Consider the following 17,252-nt stretch of genomic DNA (forward strand, 5'->3'; position numbering starts at 1 on the left):
TGCTGCTTGGCCTGCTGTGTTCATCCAGCTCTACACCTTGTTATCTCAGATTCTCCAGCATCTGCAGTTCCTACTATCTCTGATCCAAGGGTTTACAAGCTGTTTACTTTATTGGCTGGGAGCAGACTGCTCTACACCTCTCTTCATGAAAAAAGGACAAAATACATCTCTTAGTGCCATAGTATCTTCACAACTGCAATATATCACAGACAATGAGCAATGATGAAAGCTGGCAAGGGAACAACAGTCATTCGATGTCTTAAATTGCTGTGCATGGTCATTGGTCAAAGGGGTCCAGACAATTAGTTGACATAGCGTAATTTACATGTTCCTAGAAATATGGTCTAACAAGTGTTCAGGAGTAGTGGAGGAAGGGAAATTGTCCTCATGAGCAGTCATCATCAGGCAGACCCTCCAGGCAGCAGTCCTCATTGTGTAGTCCTGAGAAAACTGCTTTCTCTCGATGGAAGATAGACCAGAAGAAGAGGAGGAAGACTTTGGAAGAGTTTCCTCACACCTTGTCTACAGAGCAGGATACTGCCCACCAAATTTTAATGAAACCAACAACTTATTTGTCCTCTGGAATCAGTGAACCATCGCCAATTGTCAATATTAAATACTTCCTTTATCTCTTTACCTAATGTATCATATTTAAACTGCTGCTTCTTAACAAACTCAAGAAAGTGTCAGAAAATTTCTAAAAGTTGTCAGTATTAGGTAACTGTGAAAATAACCCTCAAAAATCAACACTGGTATACAACTCTTAATGTTCTAAGAAGGCGGTGTATTGTCTCTTTGTCTGTCTTCTTCTACATTCATCAGTCTTCCACAGAAAAGACTGAAATCACCAAATCTTTGCTGGCAGTGGCACTGACTTAACATTGATACTGACTAGAAAGTCTGGGCCATCAAAATCATTAAAATAGTTTTAGCTGAGAGACTTCAATTGCTTTTTCTAACTATTTATAATTGATCAGCTATCTTTACAAAGCTTATTCTACTTAAAACTGATGAATAATTTCCTGACGCTATTGTTGCTGCTGAGATGACTCACAAATCTTCACGAACAATAACATTTCTAAGATACATAACAGCAAAGTGCTATTTTATTCTCTTACTTCCTCTGTCGGTTTACTAAATTCTCTTATTTGGCATTTTACATGTTCCATATTTCATATTTTCTATTCCACACTTTGAACAGCTTTTAATAATAGATGACATTTTGTACTCTACTACTTTTATGTTTGTGCCAATCGACTATATTATTTTATTGCTGCACAACAATCTTTATTGCAGTATTCATAAATCAACAGGCAGCAACTCCTCCAGAATGAAAGGAAGAGTGGTGATGTTAAATCATAAAAATTGCCAGCACTTTCGCCCACTTCAAATTTAACTGACAAATGTTGCGGCTTGGGAATCTAATCTGCCCTCAGGAGGGTCATCAGTAATTTAACATGAATACGAGGCTGTGTTCCTTCATTTTTGAACAGACTGTTGCATTTAATTCTGTTTCCTAAGGATTTGGGAGCATTGGCAATATTGGCTGATCCAGCAGCCAAGTACATTTCCAATACTGCATATGGACCAGGAGGAGCAGGAGTGCATCACCCCAACCTGAAGCTAAAATACAACGATATATCTGTCTACAATGATCCATTGCCAACTCCTGGAAAAATCCTACCTTTAACAGTGGTCCAAATCTGGCTGGCTCCCAACTGAGGAAAAAAAAATTGAAATGAGTTCCTAATGTTACAAGGGCAGGGAGATGATAATGACTGATGATGATAAGTCACTTCTTAGAACGTACCTGGAGTACTGTACACAGTTTTGCGCACCACACTGTAGGAATAGTGTGAATGCAGGGGTTGAATGTAGAGGGTACAGAAGAGGTTTATGAGAATGGTTCCAGGGATGAGTCACTTCAGTTATGAGAAAACATTGGAGAAGTTGGGACTGAGATAACAAGAACTGCAGATGCTGGAGTCAGAGATAACAAAGTGTGGAGCTGGAGGAACGCAGCAGGCCAGGCAGCATCAGAGGAGCAGGAAAGCTGATGTTTCAGGTCAGGACCCTTCTTCAGAAAACAGTTGGGACTGTTATCTTTGGAGAGGAGAATGTTGAGAAGAGATTTGATGGAGGTTTTCCATGAGAGGTCTAGGAAGAGTGGATAGGCAGAAATTATTCCCACTCATAAAAAGATCGAGAACTAGAAAATGTAGTTTTCAATTGTTTTGCAAAAGAAACTAATGCATGGTGAGGAAAAAAAAAATCACACGAGTAATTAAAGTCTGGAATGCAACACCCAGAAATGTGCTGGAGGTATTCAAGAGAACCTTGAATTAATCTTTAAATAAACACAATGTGCAAGGTTACAGAGGAAAAGGTGGGAGACTGGCACCTATTTAAAATGCTCAATTAACGACTGCAAACGTGATGGGCCATATTGAATTAACGTGCTCTACCTGCATTACAGGCTATCTGATCACCATCACCCTCCTGCACTTGTCTCCTTCAGTGCTCCCCAAAAATATCATAACAAGTATTCCTTGGTGTCACAATAATTTAATAACATAATCTCTATTCCTGACCATTGCATTCCAGCCGTCCAATAACTGCTGATTAAAAAACTGAAAATTCACAGAATGTATGGAATTACTGAACACCAGAGTTACACCTAGAACTCAAGAGTTAAGAGCAGTTTAATATGTGTTGTCTCACAAAGATTACATTTTTCAACTCTTCATTAAGACAGTACAATGATATATATATAGTATTTTGTTTTAATGCTTGCTATGGTTTGTTGCATTTAAGTTCTTCAATCATGTTAAATATTTATTGTTTTGAACTGCATGAATGCCATCTCTAGAGTACTCCAAATATAATTTGGATGGGATTTTGCTTGAATGTCTAGAAAATAGGCTGAAAGCACATGTGCTGTATTGTAACCATACAGAGAAGTATCTCCGGACATCGTTTCCTCTAATATTTTAGTTTTATCAACTATGTTACTTTAAAGCTATATCTACAAAATATATTACAGAATACATAAATTTTCAGTAAGCTTTTAATCACTAACACCAACTCCTGCAGGCTTGCTGGATGCAGATTTTCCACCAACTCCAAACATGGCCTAAATTGGCAGAATACCAAACTCTGTGACCCAAGTCTGCACAAGAACCTAGTGCCTGGCTGGCAGAAGTGCTGATCAGTCTCTGGTCTGTGGGTTTTTACAGGCATGTACAAATAGAAAATGATTTTATTCATTTAAGTGTAATAAATTTGAATATTTCAAGGATACCTTCTGACAAAAATAGATTGGCATTCAACTAATTGCATTTTCCCGGTAACATGCACCCCACTGACTATCCATGTTCCCTCCAAGTTGAGTTTGCCATGTACAAGTCACATTATGTGGTCCAGTTGAGATTGATACTCTACCATCAATACGAGCTTCTTAAAGGAAATGCTACACGTGTGTGGCTTTCTGGCCCTGTGCAGCACAATCCCAATTGTGCTTGGCTATACACTCATGCAATTTTGAGGGAGTACAGTTGACCATGATCTCTTTATTCCATGCTGACCACAACTTTTCGCACTCGCCTATCACAAACCCCTCCTTGCAACAAGCACAATAGCTCTCCCTTCAAACCATAGTCTTCATCTATCCTTGAGTTTCTTGTGCACGATTTACAATAGAGTGTCAGAGCTAATATGCTAAGTGATTTAAGGGGTGGCAAGGAAAGAGATGTTCTGTTGCTTTTACTTTTCCTATTCACTTTTAGTGTCAGAAATCTAAACTTATTCTGGTACAGGAGAAAAAGCCAGTCACTTGGTGAGTTTCTGGTAAGTGACTGCAGTCTATTCTATTCCTAAGGTTCAACATAGGATAGCTACGGATCATGAATTAATAAGTCATACAAAAACATATCTAAATATAAACTCAATTAAAATTATTAAGCAGTTTCTTAGAACACATTAAGCAGTTTCTTAGAACACATTAAGAATTACAGGATAGCTGATGTGACATTGTTGCAGCACATGGTAGTTCCCAGATGTCAGTTTAGTTCAGAACAAACACATCTGTGGCAACTGTTTGTAGTTTCAGCAGTCTCCAGCTCAGAATTTATGAGCTGGAGGCTGAATTTTATACACTGATACATTAGGCAGGCAGTAAGTACCTTGATTCATTGTATCAAAAGGCAGCCTCATCTCTTAGACTGGGGTCATCCGATTCAGCCAATGGGTCATCCGATTCAGCCAATGTTCAGGGACAGGACAGTGTGACTGAAAGAGAGGTGGTAAGGGAACACAGAGATCAGGAGTGTGGAAGCCTCAACCTTTGCAATAGTTCAACAGGATTAAGATTCTTTCAACTTTCTGAATGAGTGTGAGGGCTGTAAGATGGATGAGCAAACTCACTGTGGCACCATGGTAAGGGAAGCTATTCAAAAGGGTGGAATAAGAAGCAAAGTAATGGTAGTAAGGTACTGAATAATATGGAAGCAATTCTTACCCAAATGCAACAAATCCTAGACAATATTGTTGCGAAGTTGGGTAGAGTGTTTGTGGATTGGGAGGCAGGAAGTTAGAATTTGGTATTTGTAAAATGCTAGGGGGAGGGAGAGGAGCATTGCATGGTCCCTTTAAAAGATGATGTGTTTTTCCTCTGCTTAAAGATGGGTGTTTGTGGGCAGCATCTCAAAGACTTGCAAGTACACAGACAGCACTCGAATTGAAACATTTGTATCGAAAGGCCATACAGTCAGCAAGCCAAGCAGCAGTTTTGTTTTGTTACCAAGACAAGTTTTGAACTGAGTCAATCAATTTGAATCAGGCATTTAGATACTAAAAACCAATTAAATTTAAATCTGAGATAACAAGGTGTAGAGCTGGATGAACACAGCAGGCTAAGCAGAGGAGCAGGAAAGCTGATGTTTTGGGCCTAGACCCTTTGTGTTATCCAGCTCTACACCTTGTTATCTCAGATTCTCCAGCATTTGCAGTTCCTACTATCTCTAAATTTAAATCTGATGGCTTTGACAATGTAAGACCAATCCTATTGTAAGAAATTGATATGTCATCAAGGGTATAAAAGAAGGGGGAAGTTGGACAAAGAGCAGAGAGCTAACTGCCATCTGTAAGAGCTAACTATCATCCACCAGAGGTAAAAGCCCTCAGCTCTCAAGAGGGAAACACTGGCTCACAGCCTCCTCTATGCCTTAGAGAAAGCACCATCTAAATATTAAAGGTACCAATGGCAAAGCTAGTTAATATTCCTGACAGAAGAATCAACAGAGAAGGCATTCCTGACAGAACATTCAACAGAGAAGGCACAGGACATTCCAAAAGACAGGTAACCTGGCTATAATTTCAAGAGTCTAAATTCTATGTTTTTTTTTATTTTATATGAGTGGGATTTATATTTATTGGAGCAGCATACCATTAGAATCTTGTTTTATTTGGGAATAGTTAATAGTTCGGAAGGATTTATTTGGTTTGTTAATAGTTCAGTTAATTTGTTCACTGTTAGAGTTAGATAAATAAATTGTTACTTGTTGATTGTAAAGTGAGTGCTAGGGATTTATTTTATTTTACCACTAGAAGTTGCTGAAAAGTAGGTTGCACCACTTTTCACACTCCTTTTACAGATTATAGGGCAAGGTGCTCCTCTTTGGGGGTTTTGGCGTTAATTCTCAGAGGAGAGTCAACCTCTGCTTTATAATAATATCCAGTTTAGGGCTGACAGGCAGCAAGTAACATTTGTGCTAAACAAGTACCAGGCAATGGCCAGCTCCAACAGGACAGAATCTAATCATCACCCCTTGACATTCAATGGTATCATTATTATTGAATCCTTCACTATTCAGGTTCTATAGTTACCACTGACCATAAATTGAATTGGACTAACCATACAAGTACTGTGGCTATGAGCAGATTGAGGCTAGAAATTGTGCAATGACTAACTTACCTTCTGGCCACCCAAAGTCTGTCCGCCATCTAGAAGGCACAAGTCAGGGGTGTAATGAAATTGCCTGGATGAGTTCAATTTGAACACAAGAAGCTTAGCACTATTCAGGACATGGATCCACAAATATTAACATCTAGAAGGGCAAGGGCAGCAGATACGTAGAAACACCATCAGCTGCAAGTTCCCTTCTAAGCCGTTCACCATCCTGACTTGGAAATATGTCATTGTTCTTTCAGTGTCACTGGATCGAATTCCTATAACTCCCTCCCTAATGACATGTGGGTCCACATACAGCAAATGGACTATGGTAATTCAAGAGGGAGCTCACCACCTTCTCAACAGCAACTAGAGATAAACTATAAATCCTGACCCAGCCAACGAATCTCACATCTACTGAATGAATTTCAGAAAAGTAAAAGTCTAATGAGGGGGATTGATACTGTTCTCTGCACCAAACATCATGAATCTAGACAGGGTTTGGCACATCTGCTCGGGGATGGAGAGGAACATACAGTGGAAAGGTGAGGACACAATTGATGTAATCAATTCAGGTAGAACAACATAGGTAAGACAAGGGAGGGTGTTCTACATAATCAGTATGAAGAACTAGGCACCAAATTACGAAGTTGACCCACAAATGCAACACCCTACAGTATTACCTGAGCCACTTAAAAATTGGCATAGGCCAAATCATATTAGAGAGATTAATTCCTGGCTGAAATAATGATGTGGGAGAAGTGGGTTCTGCCTTCTAGGGCAGTGGCACTAGTACTGGGGAAAGAGGTATCTGTACAGAAGGGACTGTCTCCACCTGACTGTGCTGCAGCTGTTCTTGACAACTACATAACTAAGCAGGATTTTAAACAAAACAATGGGGACAAGGATCAAATTTGGAAAGATGGGGTAAATCAAAGAATACAGTCAGGGCCAAAGGGAAAGGTGCTATTATGGGAAATGATTGACAGTGACAGGGAAGGTTACAGAAGGAAAGGATTATCTCATGAGTAAAGGTTAGACTGGCTACACCTGCCTCCATTGTGTTTACACAAGTAGAGGTGCCTTGACTGAAACCTATGTTATCTTCAGGCACAGGGCAGAAGTAGAGAGATATCTCCTCTTACAGGAGAATCTAGTCAGAAGTCACATGACACCAGGTTATAGTCCAACAGGTTTGAAATTACACAAGATTTAGGAGCGTAACCCTCTCATCAGGTGCAGTAAGAGAGCAGAGCACACAAACCCATAGTTTATAAGCAGAGAGAGATCATACAACTGGTCTGAGTGAAGTGTTAAATGATAAATCTCTGCAGGTGACCAAGAGTGTTAGACAGTGAGTAATGTGTCAACAGCTGAATAACCAGCAAAGGGATGACCTATAATCCAAATAAGTGAGGCAGAGAGATAATTACAAAATATTAAAAATAAGGTGGCACTGGAGACAAACTAAATGACTAGAATAACATGCTGTTATTCTACTGTAACATTAATTCTATTGATTCCCAATGGCAATTGTTACCCATGAACATAATCTCTTCCCAGACTGCTCTGCCCTCCTACCTCCACAGCCCTCCTGTGTTTTCAATCTTCTTTAATTTTGTGCAATCTTTCCCAGCAAACTCTGACGCAACATTTCCAGGCTATCTACTTTAACCATGATATCTTGCCACAAAGTCACCCCATGTTCACAAGCCAACCTAACCACAATCTTCACCTCATTACCTTTTCTTCCTTTCAAACATTATCTTAGTTAACTACCAACCACAATCTCACTTGTTTACCCCCGCCTCGATCCGATATCTCTCCCCCCCTCCAAGACCCCCACTTCCAGGCTCTCTCTTCCTCTTGACAACTAACTCACCTCCTTGCCTGCCTGCAACCATCTGCCCTTCCAGACCATTATTTTTCTCCTCTCCTTATCCTTGATCTTTCTTCCAATCTGACCACAATCTTGCTTCCCTCCATCCAGGGTCTCCCTTTTTCCTAACCACTAACTTGGCACCTTGCCCCCAGCCCTCCCCTAGCATATGCCACAATCTCTCTTTTCCTCTAACTCTGGTCTCTTCTCCCTGTCTATGATTATGATCTTTCCTTGAATCCCCCCAACCCTGACCTCTCGCCGATTCCATCTTTCCTGATCACAACTTTTGTAGGTAAAGTCTTCTTCGCTCATTTTCCTGAGTAACTCACTACACACGGACATCCCCAATTCTAGATCTCTGAGCCCTTATGAAAAAAATGATTTTGTTGTGAAGTTGGTATAGTCCTTGTGGATTGGAAGGCAGGGCACTAGGATTTGATGCTTGTAAAATGATAGGGGGAAGAGTGTTTGGTCCCTTTAAAAGATGATATGTTTATTCTAGGCGTGGAAATTTAAAGAAAATGTGCAGGTGCACAGAGAGCCCCAGAAAGTGAAACATTGTATCAAAAGGCTGATGGAAACATGGGCAGTAGTCTTGTATTGTTAGCAAGGCAACCAGTTTCAATATCAACCAATTAATTTAAACCAGACACTTAGAAACTAAAAAACCAATTAAATTTAAATCTGATGGCTTTGACAACCTAGGGCCAATCCTGTTCTAAGAAATCAATCGGTCATCAAGGGTATAAATGAAGAGGTTATTTGAACATCAGGATGAGAGAGAACTGCCATCTGAAGAGAAACTCACTGGCTCTCAAAGAAATCTCTAAGCTCTCAGAGTAAGCACCATCTAAATTAAGGTACTATGGCACTTTTAGCTAATATTCCTGACACAAGAATTCAACAGAGGAAGGCATTCCTGACTGGACGACAGCAGAGAATATAACTAACATTCCAGAAGACTTATCTTACCTGTAATTTTGAGAGTTTTTTTTAAATTAACTTGGTTTATATAAATGGGATATATATATATATCTTTTGGAACAGCATACTATTAGAATTTTGTTTTATTCAGGAATAGTTAGTAGTTAAGGGGGAATTGTTCAGTGTGTTTGTAGTTCTGTTAATTTGTTAACTGTTAGAGTTAGATAAATAAATAGTTACTTGTTGATTGTAGAGTGATTGTCAGGAGTTCATTTTATTTCACTTTTTCTTTGTAATAGGTTGGGAGGTGACAGGCAGGTTATACCACTTTTCACGTTTCCTTTAACAGATTACAAGGTGTGGTGAACTTTTCTGGGGGTTCAGTTTTAATTATCAGAGAGGTGTCAACATCCCCTCCATAACATTTTCAATCCACTTTGTCTGATCCCATCATAATTTAAGCAATCCTATTCATTCACTCCATTATCTGTTTGCTTGCAAAGAAATGTGCTTTTCAAGTATTCCTTCTTCAAATTTTCTTTGTGGATATTTGTATTTATAGCACTCAACATCTTAGTGAAGCTGTGCTGTGCTATCTGGGTCTGTTTCCACACTGTAGGGATTCTATTAAAAAAAAATGCCAAAATCCACACAATATTTTGACTGTGGTTTTATTAGAATTTTACATCAATTCAGAATCATCACAACTTGACTTTTGATTTAATTTGTTCATGGGATGTGGGCCAATATTTATTGCTTAATCCTAATTGTTAAGAGTGAACCACATTGCTGTGGGTCTGGAGTCATATGTAGGCCAGGATGGCAGATTTTCTTCTCTAAATGACTTAGTGAACCAGATAGGTTTTTTATTAACAACTACATTGTCATCTTTAGATAGTTATTTATTTATCTATCTATTTATTTATTTATTATTGAATTCAAATTTTCACCATTTGCCAAGGTGGGATTCAAACCCACGTCAACTGGAGGTTCTGGATTACTAGTCCAGTGACATTACCCTTTATTTTATATGGCTCTTTCCATAAATTAGTTGCTTTTGTCTGTTTACAATTAGATATTGCAATGACTTCTGCCAACATTCCCTAGCATCACAACTCTGAAATGTCACTTCTAGGACCCTTGCTACATTCCTCAGGTTGCTTAAATGTATTCCATCAGATCCTGTCAATTTATCTTTCTTTAGGCTAGTTACATGAATATTTTTACTTATTTATTATAATTTATTTTAATATTTAATTACTTTATCTTTTAACTTGTTTTTAACTAATTTGGGATTTATTTCTTGTCCAGAAGCCAGTATCTTCTATTCTACAGAACACCAAGCAAAAAAGAGCATCTAAAATCTTGCATTAATGCAGCTAAACTTTCTCTAAATAAATCATTCCTTTAGGTATACTGTCAAACAATCCAATTGATATCTCAATCAAGCCCAACCATGTGTGCCAATCAAACTGAATGTACTTGAGAGGGTGCAGAGCTGATTTATCAGAATGGTTCCAGGGATGCAGAACTTTCAACTACAAGCTTGAGTACTAGTAGCACAAATTGTTCTCCTGGGAGCAAAGGAGATTACAAGAGGTTTGTTCGAAGTGTGCAAAATTATGATAGGTTTAGATAAGGTGGACACAGAAAATTTGTTCTCATTAGCTGATGGTACAACAAGTGGGGGATACAGATTTAAGATTGTGGTCAAGAGAAGCAGGGGTAATGAGAGGAGCAATTTTTTATGTAGCAAGTGATATTGATCTGGAACTTACTTCCAAGAAATAAACTTGCAGAGCTATGAGGATACAGTAGGCAATGGTATAGATGGGATTGCTCAGAGTGCTGGTGTAAACTTGATGGTCTGAATGGTCTCCTCCAGTTCATATATGACTCTATTATACTGTCATATCCTGAACAAGGAAATGTTCTAACCAGCCAATTTGTGGGTCAGTTAAACATAATGCCAATAACCCATTTCTGAACTTGGTTTTCTTATCATTGGAACATATTTATACTTTATTAAAGTGTCATTCTCTCACTTCACTTCTAATTCAATGAAATTCTACCATATGACGTTCAATCAGAATATAGTTTGTCCAGTGAGTGACCTTATTCATTCTATTGTGTGATTTTTTTAAAAACTTTTTAAATTTAAATTTGCAACATAATCTTTCTTTATGGTACAATGCAAGTTTCTTGTCATTGTATCTAATAAAAAATGTATATATTTCTGTACATTTTTGTACCAAAAATAACATATCCCTTTCCAGGTTGTCGAAGTTGAATGACCTGGAAGTTCGTTGGGCTAAATTAATGTATCCATAACACCCAAGAGAGACAAACTGAAATTCTTTGCAAGGAATATAATAAGTGTTTCGTTATTATTTGATATATTTATGCAAATAAGATAAATCCTGAATTGGTTAAAAATGAGTTAAAAAGATAAAGTAGTAAAATATTTATAATTAGTTATCATATGTTTTCTATGTATGTTTTTAAAATATTTCATTTTAGCTACCTGAAAAAGACCCATTTATGCCTATTTTCCACTTCCTGTTAGCCAAGCACTCTTCATGCCAAAATGCCACAGCCTCTATCATGAGATTTTATTTTCTGCAATAACCTTTGCGATCAAATGCCTTCTAGAAACCTAAGCACAGCACATCCATCAGTTTCCACTTTATCCATAGTATGTGTTACATCCTCAAAGAACTCCAACAGATTGATCAAACAAGATTTACCTTTCACAAAACTATGTTGACTCGACTGATTCCTTTGAACATATGTGTCCAAGTGCCATGTATTGTCGCTTTAATAATAGCTACTAACAATCTCCCTATGACAGATTTTAAGCTAACTAGCACATAGTTTCCTGTTTACTGTCTCCCTCCTTTTTTGAATAAGCGTGTTACATTCACTGTCTTTCAATCTAATCAGATCACACCAAATCTGGGGAATATTGGAAAATTAAAACAAGTACATAAAATATCTCACTAGCCACTTATTTTAAGACATCAGGATCAAGTCCATCAGTACCTGCACACATGTCAGCCTAAAACTGTAATAATTTACTCTCTACCATGTCTCTGGTGGCTATAATTTTCTTGAATTCCTCCCTCCCTTTCATTTCCTGATGTATCACTGTTCTGGGCTATTATTTTTATGCTCTATAGTGAAGACTGGTGCGTTCATTTCCATGACTAAGTCTCCAACCTCACTTTGACTAGGACTAAAGCTTGCTTTGTTAATTTTTTCTTCTTTAAATATGTGTAGAAATTGTAACTATCTATTTCTGTATTGCTGGCTAACTTTCTTTTGAACTCTAATTTTTCCTTCTTTATTAGTTTTTAGGTCATTGTTTGCTGCTTCTGACTTTCCATCCAATCTTCTGGCCTGCACCTTCCTTTCCACAATTGTTTTCTTTTGATTATCTTGATAATATCATTAACATTTCTTGTTAACCACAGATGTTGGGATTGTTGTCACATTTTGCTGGGATAACACACTGAGAACCAAACCAATCTATTCCTGAAATCATCACAAAAGTTAATAATTTTGAAAAATACACAGAATTTCCTAACTTACACATCTGTTTAGATACAGGTAAACAGAAAACCCGAACCAGGTTCCCGTATTTAATAATAATCATTATTTATTCTAAATATATTCTAGCTGCAGGCTAACAGCTATGATCTATTGACAAATAACCCGACTGCAGAAAGACACACAACCTCCCTTTTCAAAGCTATGAAGGCTTATGGCAATATCATTCGTGTCCACAAACTGTTCAGCTCCTAGGAGCCAACCACATATTTATGGTAGGCAGATTGCCTTTGTCAGCCACAGCTGCTCACAACCCAACAAAGTTATCAACCACTTGTTGCTGACTGAATCTCATTTTGTACACACCTCCTGGTGCCAGCCCATCTGTAACCAGCCTCCCTTACATGTTGAGCAAAGCAGCAAAGTAAAGACCACTTACAACGAGTTTTTGCAACTTGATTTCAAAACATACTGCAATCCCTTCCATACTCCTTGGTAAGTAAAGTAATCCCATTCCCATTCCAAAAACAATTTTAAAAAAGAAATATAGAAAGATACAGTCTTTACATTGTCCATCTGAACTTTTTTCTTCTGCTTTGGAATGTATTGGAAACGTATTCTGAAATATTCCCTTAAATCCTTGCTCCTCAAATCTATTGAACTAATTTTTAACTTTAATATATCAATTCTCTTAAGCCAGTTCTCTTTTCCATGTTATCATAATGTCCCTTTCCTTTTTAATATAGTCTCAGACCCACTTTCTTTTTTCTCAAACTGCATGCACAATTTGATCATATTATAGTCACTGCTACCTAGAGGAATCTTCACTATAGAGTACATAATTAATCCTTTCTCATTACACAAAATCAGGCCCAGGATAGAATGCTTTCTGCTTGGCTCCAGAACATGTGGTTCCTGGAAGCTAGCCTGAAAACATTCTATGAATTCCTCATCTACATCTGACTTGTCCAGTTGATATGTAGATTAACACCTCCCATGATTATCTTGACACATTACTTATCTCAAAAAACCCCACATGCACCCTTTTGAAATTTAATTACCATTTTCAACAGACACTCCTTTTAATGATTTAATTGGAAGTGTGAATGGTTTTTCCTATCGCACCTAAAACTCGACAGTATAAAAACCATCCAAGTTAATAGCTGAGACAGTTAAAAGGCTAATTATCTCAACTAAAAACAAAAGTATGTGTCTGTGTCCCAAGCCCAATACATATTATGGAACCATAATTCAATAGTTTTAAGATAAGTTATTTTCAGTTTTGACCTATATAAATATGTGGTTGTGAGCAATCGTTATCTGCTTCTCAACAGGAAGACAGGAGGAGGATATTTTGGACTTCTGTGCTGAACCAGGCAACTCAGAGCCATAAAAATGAAACAAAGGAGCTTTCACTCAATCCCAGGATTTAGTCTGCATGGCCAATCTGTGGGAGCAACTATCAACTCTTCGACTACAGAAGCCACAAAAGCTGCTGATTCTGACTACAAAGTTCCAACCCCTTTACTTTGGAAAGAGAAACTTCAAACAAGCCAACCTGCAAAAGTGGGGCAAACTGATCTCATTTTCACCTTCATTCAAAGTTACACCCTTCCTTACTTTATATCATTGTATCTGTATTTTAACTAATCATTTTACCACATTTTATTGAAATAACTGCCAGCAACAGTTGTGTAATAAACTGTTTTTCTTGTTTAAAGTATAACTGTTGGCCATTTTTAAAAATTGAAACACTGAAATTGTAAAAGGGGGCGACAACCAGTTTCTACAAATTCACTAGTTCACAGACCCCTCTGAGGATATATTTTGGTGTAATCCTGACAATATACATACTGCCGCATCATCTTAGTAGAGGATTGAAAGAAATTCAGATAATCTGTTGGTTGCATGTTTTCTCCTAGAGTTTGAAGGGATCTAGAGCGTCATTGTTGACATTATATCCAATCCAATGCTGGTAATACCAGACTTTTCACTTATTTCCTTCCGGTGTTGACTTGCGTGCACCTGTTTCATTCGTAGTTCTTCAGATTCCTTGGGACACACTGAGTCCAGGAATTTCCCATTCAAATTGTGGATGGATTTAATTTATTAATTTTCTGTCCAGTAATTGCTTGTCCCTCTCCCTCATACACTTGAACACTACTGCCTTTTTGCTGCTAAATCCCCTAGCTACATAATAAGTTCTCTTTCCGCGTAAAAAAAACATCAAAACTGAGGCGATTTCTCGGCTTTCTCCGTCGTTGTCTTTCGCCCAACCTGAAAAATTGGTTAAGGATTCTTTTGTACTGAGAAAGCTTGTCAATTCTTTGAAACCAATAAACTATGCTTGAAGTTTTACACTTGAATGTGATCCATTTACAATTACAATCTATAATAGTTCTAACTGTGTTCTGAAAAATCACACAGAACTTTGCTGACACAATCACATTTATAATTAATCGGCGCTGTCGTGCAAATTTAGATTTACTAATAAGAAAGGCGAGTATTACAGGATCGCATAAGTTGTCCCTCCAAACGATAGTACATTCGCACCATTGATAAATGCATATTAATTACATCCGATACGTCCGTGTGTGGATGGTGCAGTCGTGGGAGGTTGGAGTTTATTTTGTTTATTATCAGCCGTCCTCAGTGCAGTTGTTGCAGACCCTAATAACTTGTTCCTGTTTTCGATTTTCTTGCCACTTGCGTCAATTAAAGAACTGAGGTTGGAGAATGAAAGACCACCTCCCCTCGGCTGCGGGGAAGGACTAGCGCTGGGCTTCCATTGGGAGAGCAGTATCCACTCCATTGATAAAAACCAAAAGAACTGCGGATGCTGTAAATCAGGAACAAAAACAAAGTTGCTGGAAAAGCTCAGCAGGTTTGGCAGCATCTGTGAAGGAGAAAACAGAGTTAACGTTTCGGGTCCGGTGACCCTTCCTCTGTTCTGAGGACATACTTTGTTTTTGCCCACTCCATTGATGCTGAGTGGATGGTGTGGGTGCGGGGTGAGTATGTTTAATGAAACAGTATTTATCTCTCTTCTGCTTCCTTTGGTGCTACCATTTGTTTGCCCCAATGTCAGCTGTCAAAGGGGTTGGCAGTGAGGGAGCAAACATGGCATTGCCACATGCCCAAAGGGAGGAAGGGAGAGAATATCCTTCCTGAAGAAATACCATTGAAATCACCGGTGAGCATCTCAGGGCGGGCAGTGTCTGCACCCAGAGGGTGAAGCTGTATGGAGTACAGGGGAGGGGAAAAGTAAAAGCAGCTTCTCGTTCCTACTATCTCTCTCTGTGCTGCCAGCTTAACCCTGAAGCTGATTATGGGGAGCAGCTCGGCGATTCCTTGTAACACTGTTATTTTTTTTGCCCTTTGATTTCACTCACCCACATGCAGCGAATCACCAAATGGCTCCGGCCCCTTCCCTCCTCCGCGAAAGCCCTGTTACCATGGCAACAGAGTCTCCAAAACAAACAGCTGCTTCCGGTCAAGTGACTCGAGCCCGGCAACTCTTTGGTGCTGGGGCTTGGAGGTTTGCTCGTGGCTCCTGCAAACTGGCCAGCAGTGCTGTTCCTTCACCCCGGAGAGAGCTGCTTCCCTTTCCCCAGACATTCACAGGGAGACTCTCATTATATTCCACAGCTCCGATACCGGCTGGGGCCGCGAAGCGAAATCAACTGCATTTTAGACTCAAACCTGTCAAGTTTGACAGATCTGGACATACATCAAAAAAAAACTCACAACAGATGAATTTTGTGCTATTGTAGGCAGGACGTGATGCAGATTCAAAGGCCAGAAATCCATAAAGAACACCAGAGAGAAAGGTTCTGCAAGATGCTGTAATTATCTTTGGGGATAGCGAACAAAGTACTCAATATTCAAGACTCCAAAGCTTGTGTCTTCAAATAAACCTGTTGGACTATAACTTGGTGTCGTGTGATTTCTGACAATATTCCAGGAGACCAAGGAGAGATAGAGTATTATTTACTGTAGGGGCAGAATATTACTGAAGATTCTGACCAGAGTGGACTCAGTTGCCAGACCCACTGCAGCTAAAATTACAATGCAAGATGCAGAATGACTTTTCCTCTGTATTATGTACTTATTCAATTATTGTGCTTTTCTCTGAGCTGTTTTCCTTCTCAATTTCTTCTTGCTAGTTTTGTGGCCCAGCTCCATTTTTTTTAAAATTTGGGTAACTCTGCTGATTCTGAGCAGTCTTCCACATGACGGTACGATCAGGAGTGGGAGAAGAAAGGGTGGGAGACAAAACAACAAATACTTGATGATAAGGAAACTGTATCTGCCAGGGAGAAGGAGGAAGAGTGCAAATAAGTGGGAGAAGCACAGATCGAAATGACAATGAAAATGGAATGTCCATGCATTGGAGTCCTCTTGATGAATAAACTATTGATTTCTCTCAGTAGGAAATCACAAAGGCTGGTGCCCATAGACTGAGTTGGGGGGGGGGGGGGGTGCGGGGAGGGGGGAGCAGGAAGAAGACTGATGAATGGACTCTCTAACTTCAAATAATGTTGACCTAGTTAATGTTGATCTTGCCTATCACACGTCCCATGCAGTGTAACCTGTATGCCTCACTCTGTCCAAGTTATTTTTCCACCCTATGATCTGTATGTCCTTGCTGACTATGATCTGCCTGCACTGCTTGCAAACAAAGTTTTTCACTGTACTTAGGTACATGTGACAATAAATCAATCAATAATAAAAGAAAATTGTTGAGGTGAGAATAATGGAATTAATAGAGGAAAAATGGGAAAGGGAATAAAAATGTTATCGCTTTTGGATACAGTGAGTTTTTAAAAAATCTGACTTTGTGGACAGAAAAAAGGAAGGAAGCGCATTGGCTCCGGTGAGAAAAGGAGAAACTAATTCTGTCAGAAATTAGTAGGGCCCTCCCCCTCACCATTGTAAAACTCTACAACC

General features: G+C 38.8%; 1 protein-coding gene across 1 annotated transcript in view; it reads right to left on the minus strand.

The window, feature by feature from the left end:
• The window catches only part of cfap221 (cilia and flagella associated protein 221), a 202,526-nt gene extending 186,779 nt beyond the window's left edge, over nt 1-15,747 (minus strand). The window contains exons 1-2 of the mRNA XM_048599324.1: nt 15,695-15,747; nt 4,182-4,287 (exon numbers count right to left, since the gene is read on the minus strand). The gene's annotated coding sequence lies outside the window, so the exon portion shown is untranslated. The remainder of the gene's footprint in view (nt 1-4,181; nt 4,288-15,694) is intronic.
• Between the last annotated feature and the right edge of the window lie 1,505 nt (nt 15,748-17,252).

Source organism: Rhincodon typus, chromosome 7 (assembly GCF_021869965.1).
Source record: "Rhincodon typus isolate 14 chromosome 7, sRhiTyp1.1, whole genome shotgun sequence".
In the NCBI taxonomy this organism is placed as follows: domain Eukaryota; kingdom Metazoa; phylum Chordata; class Chondrichthyes; order Orectolobiformes; family Rhincodontidae; genus Rhincodon; species Rhincodon typus.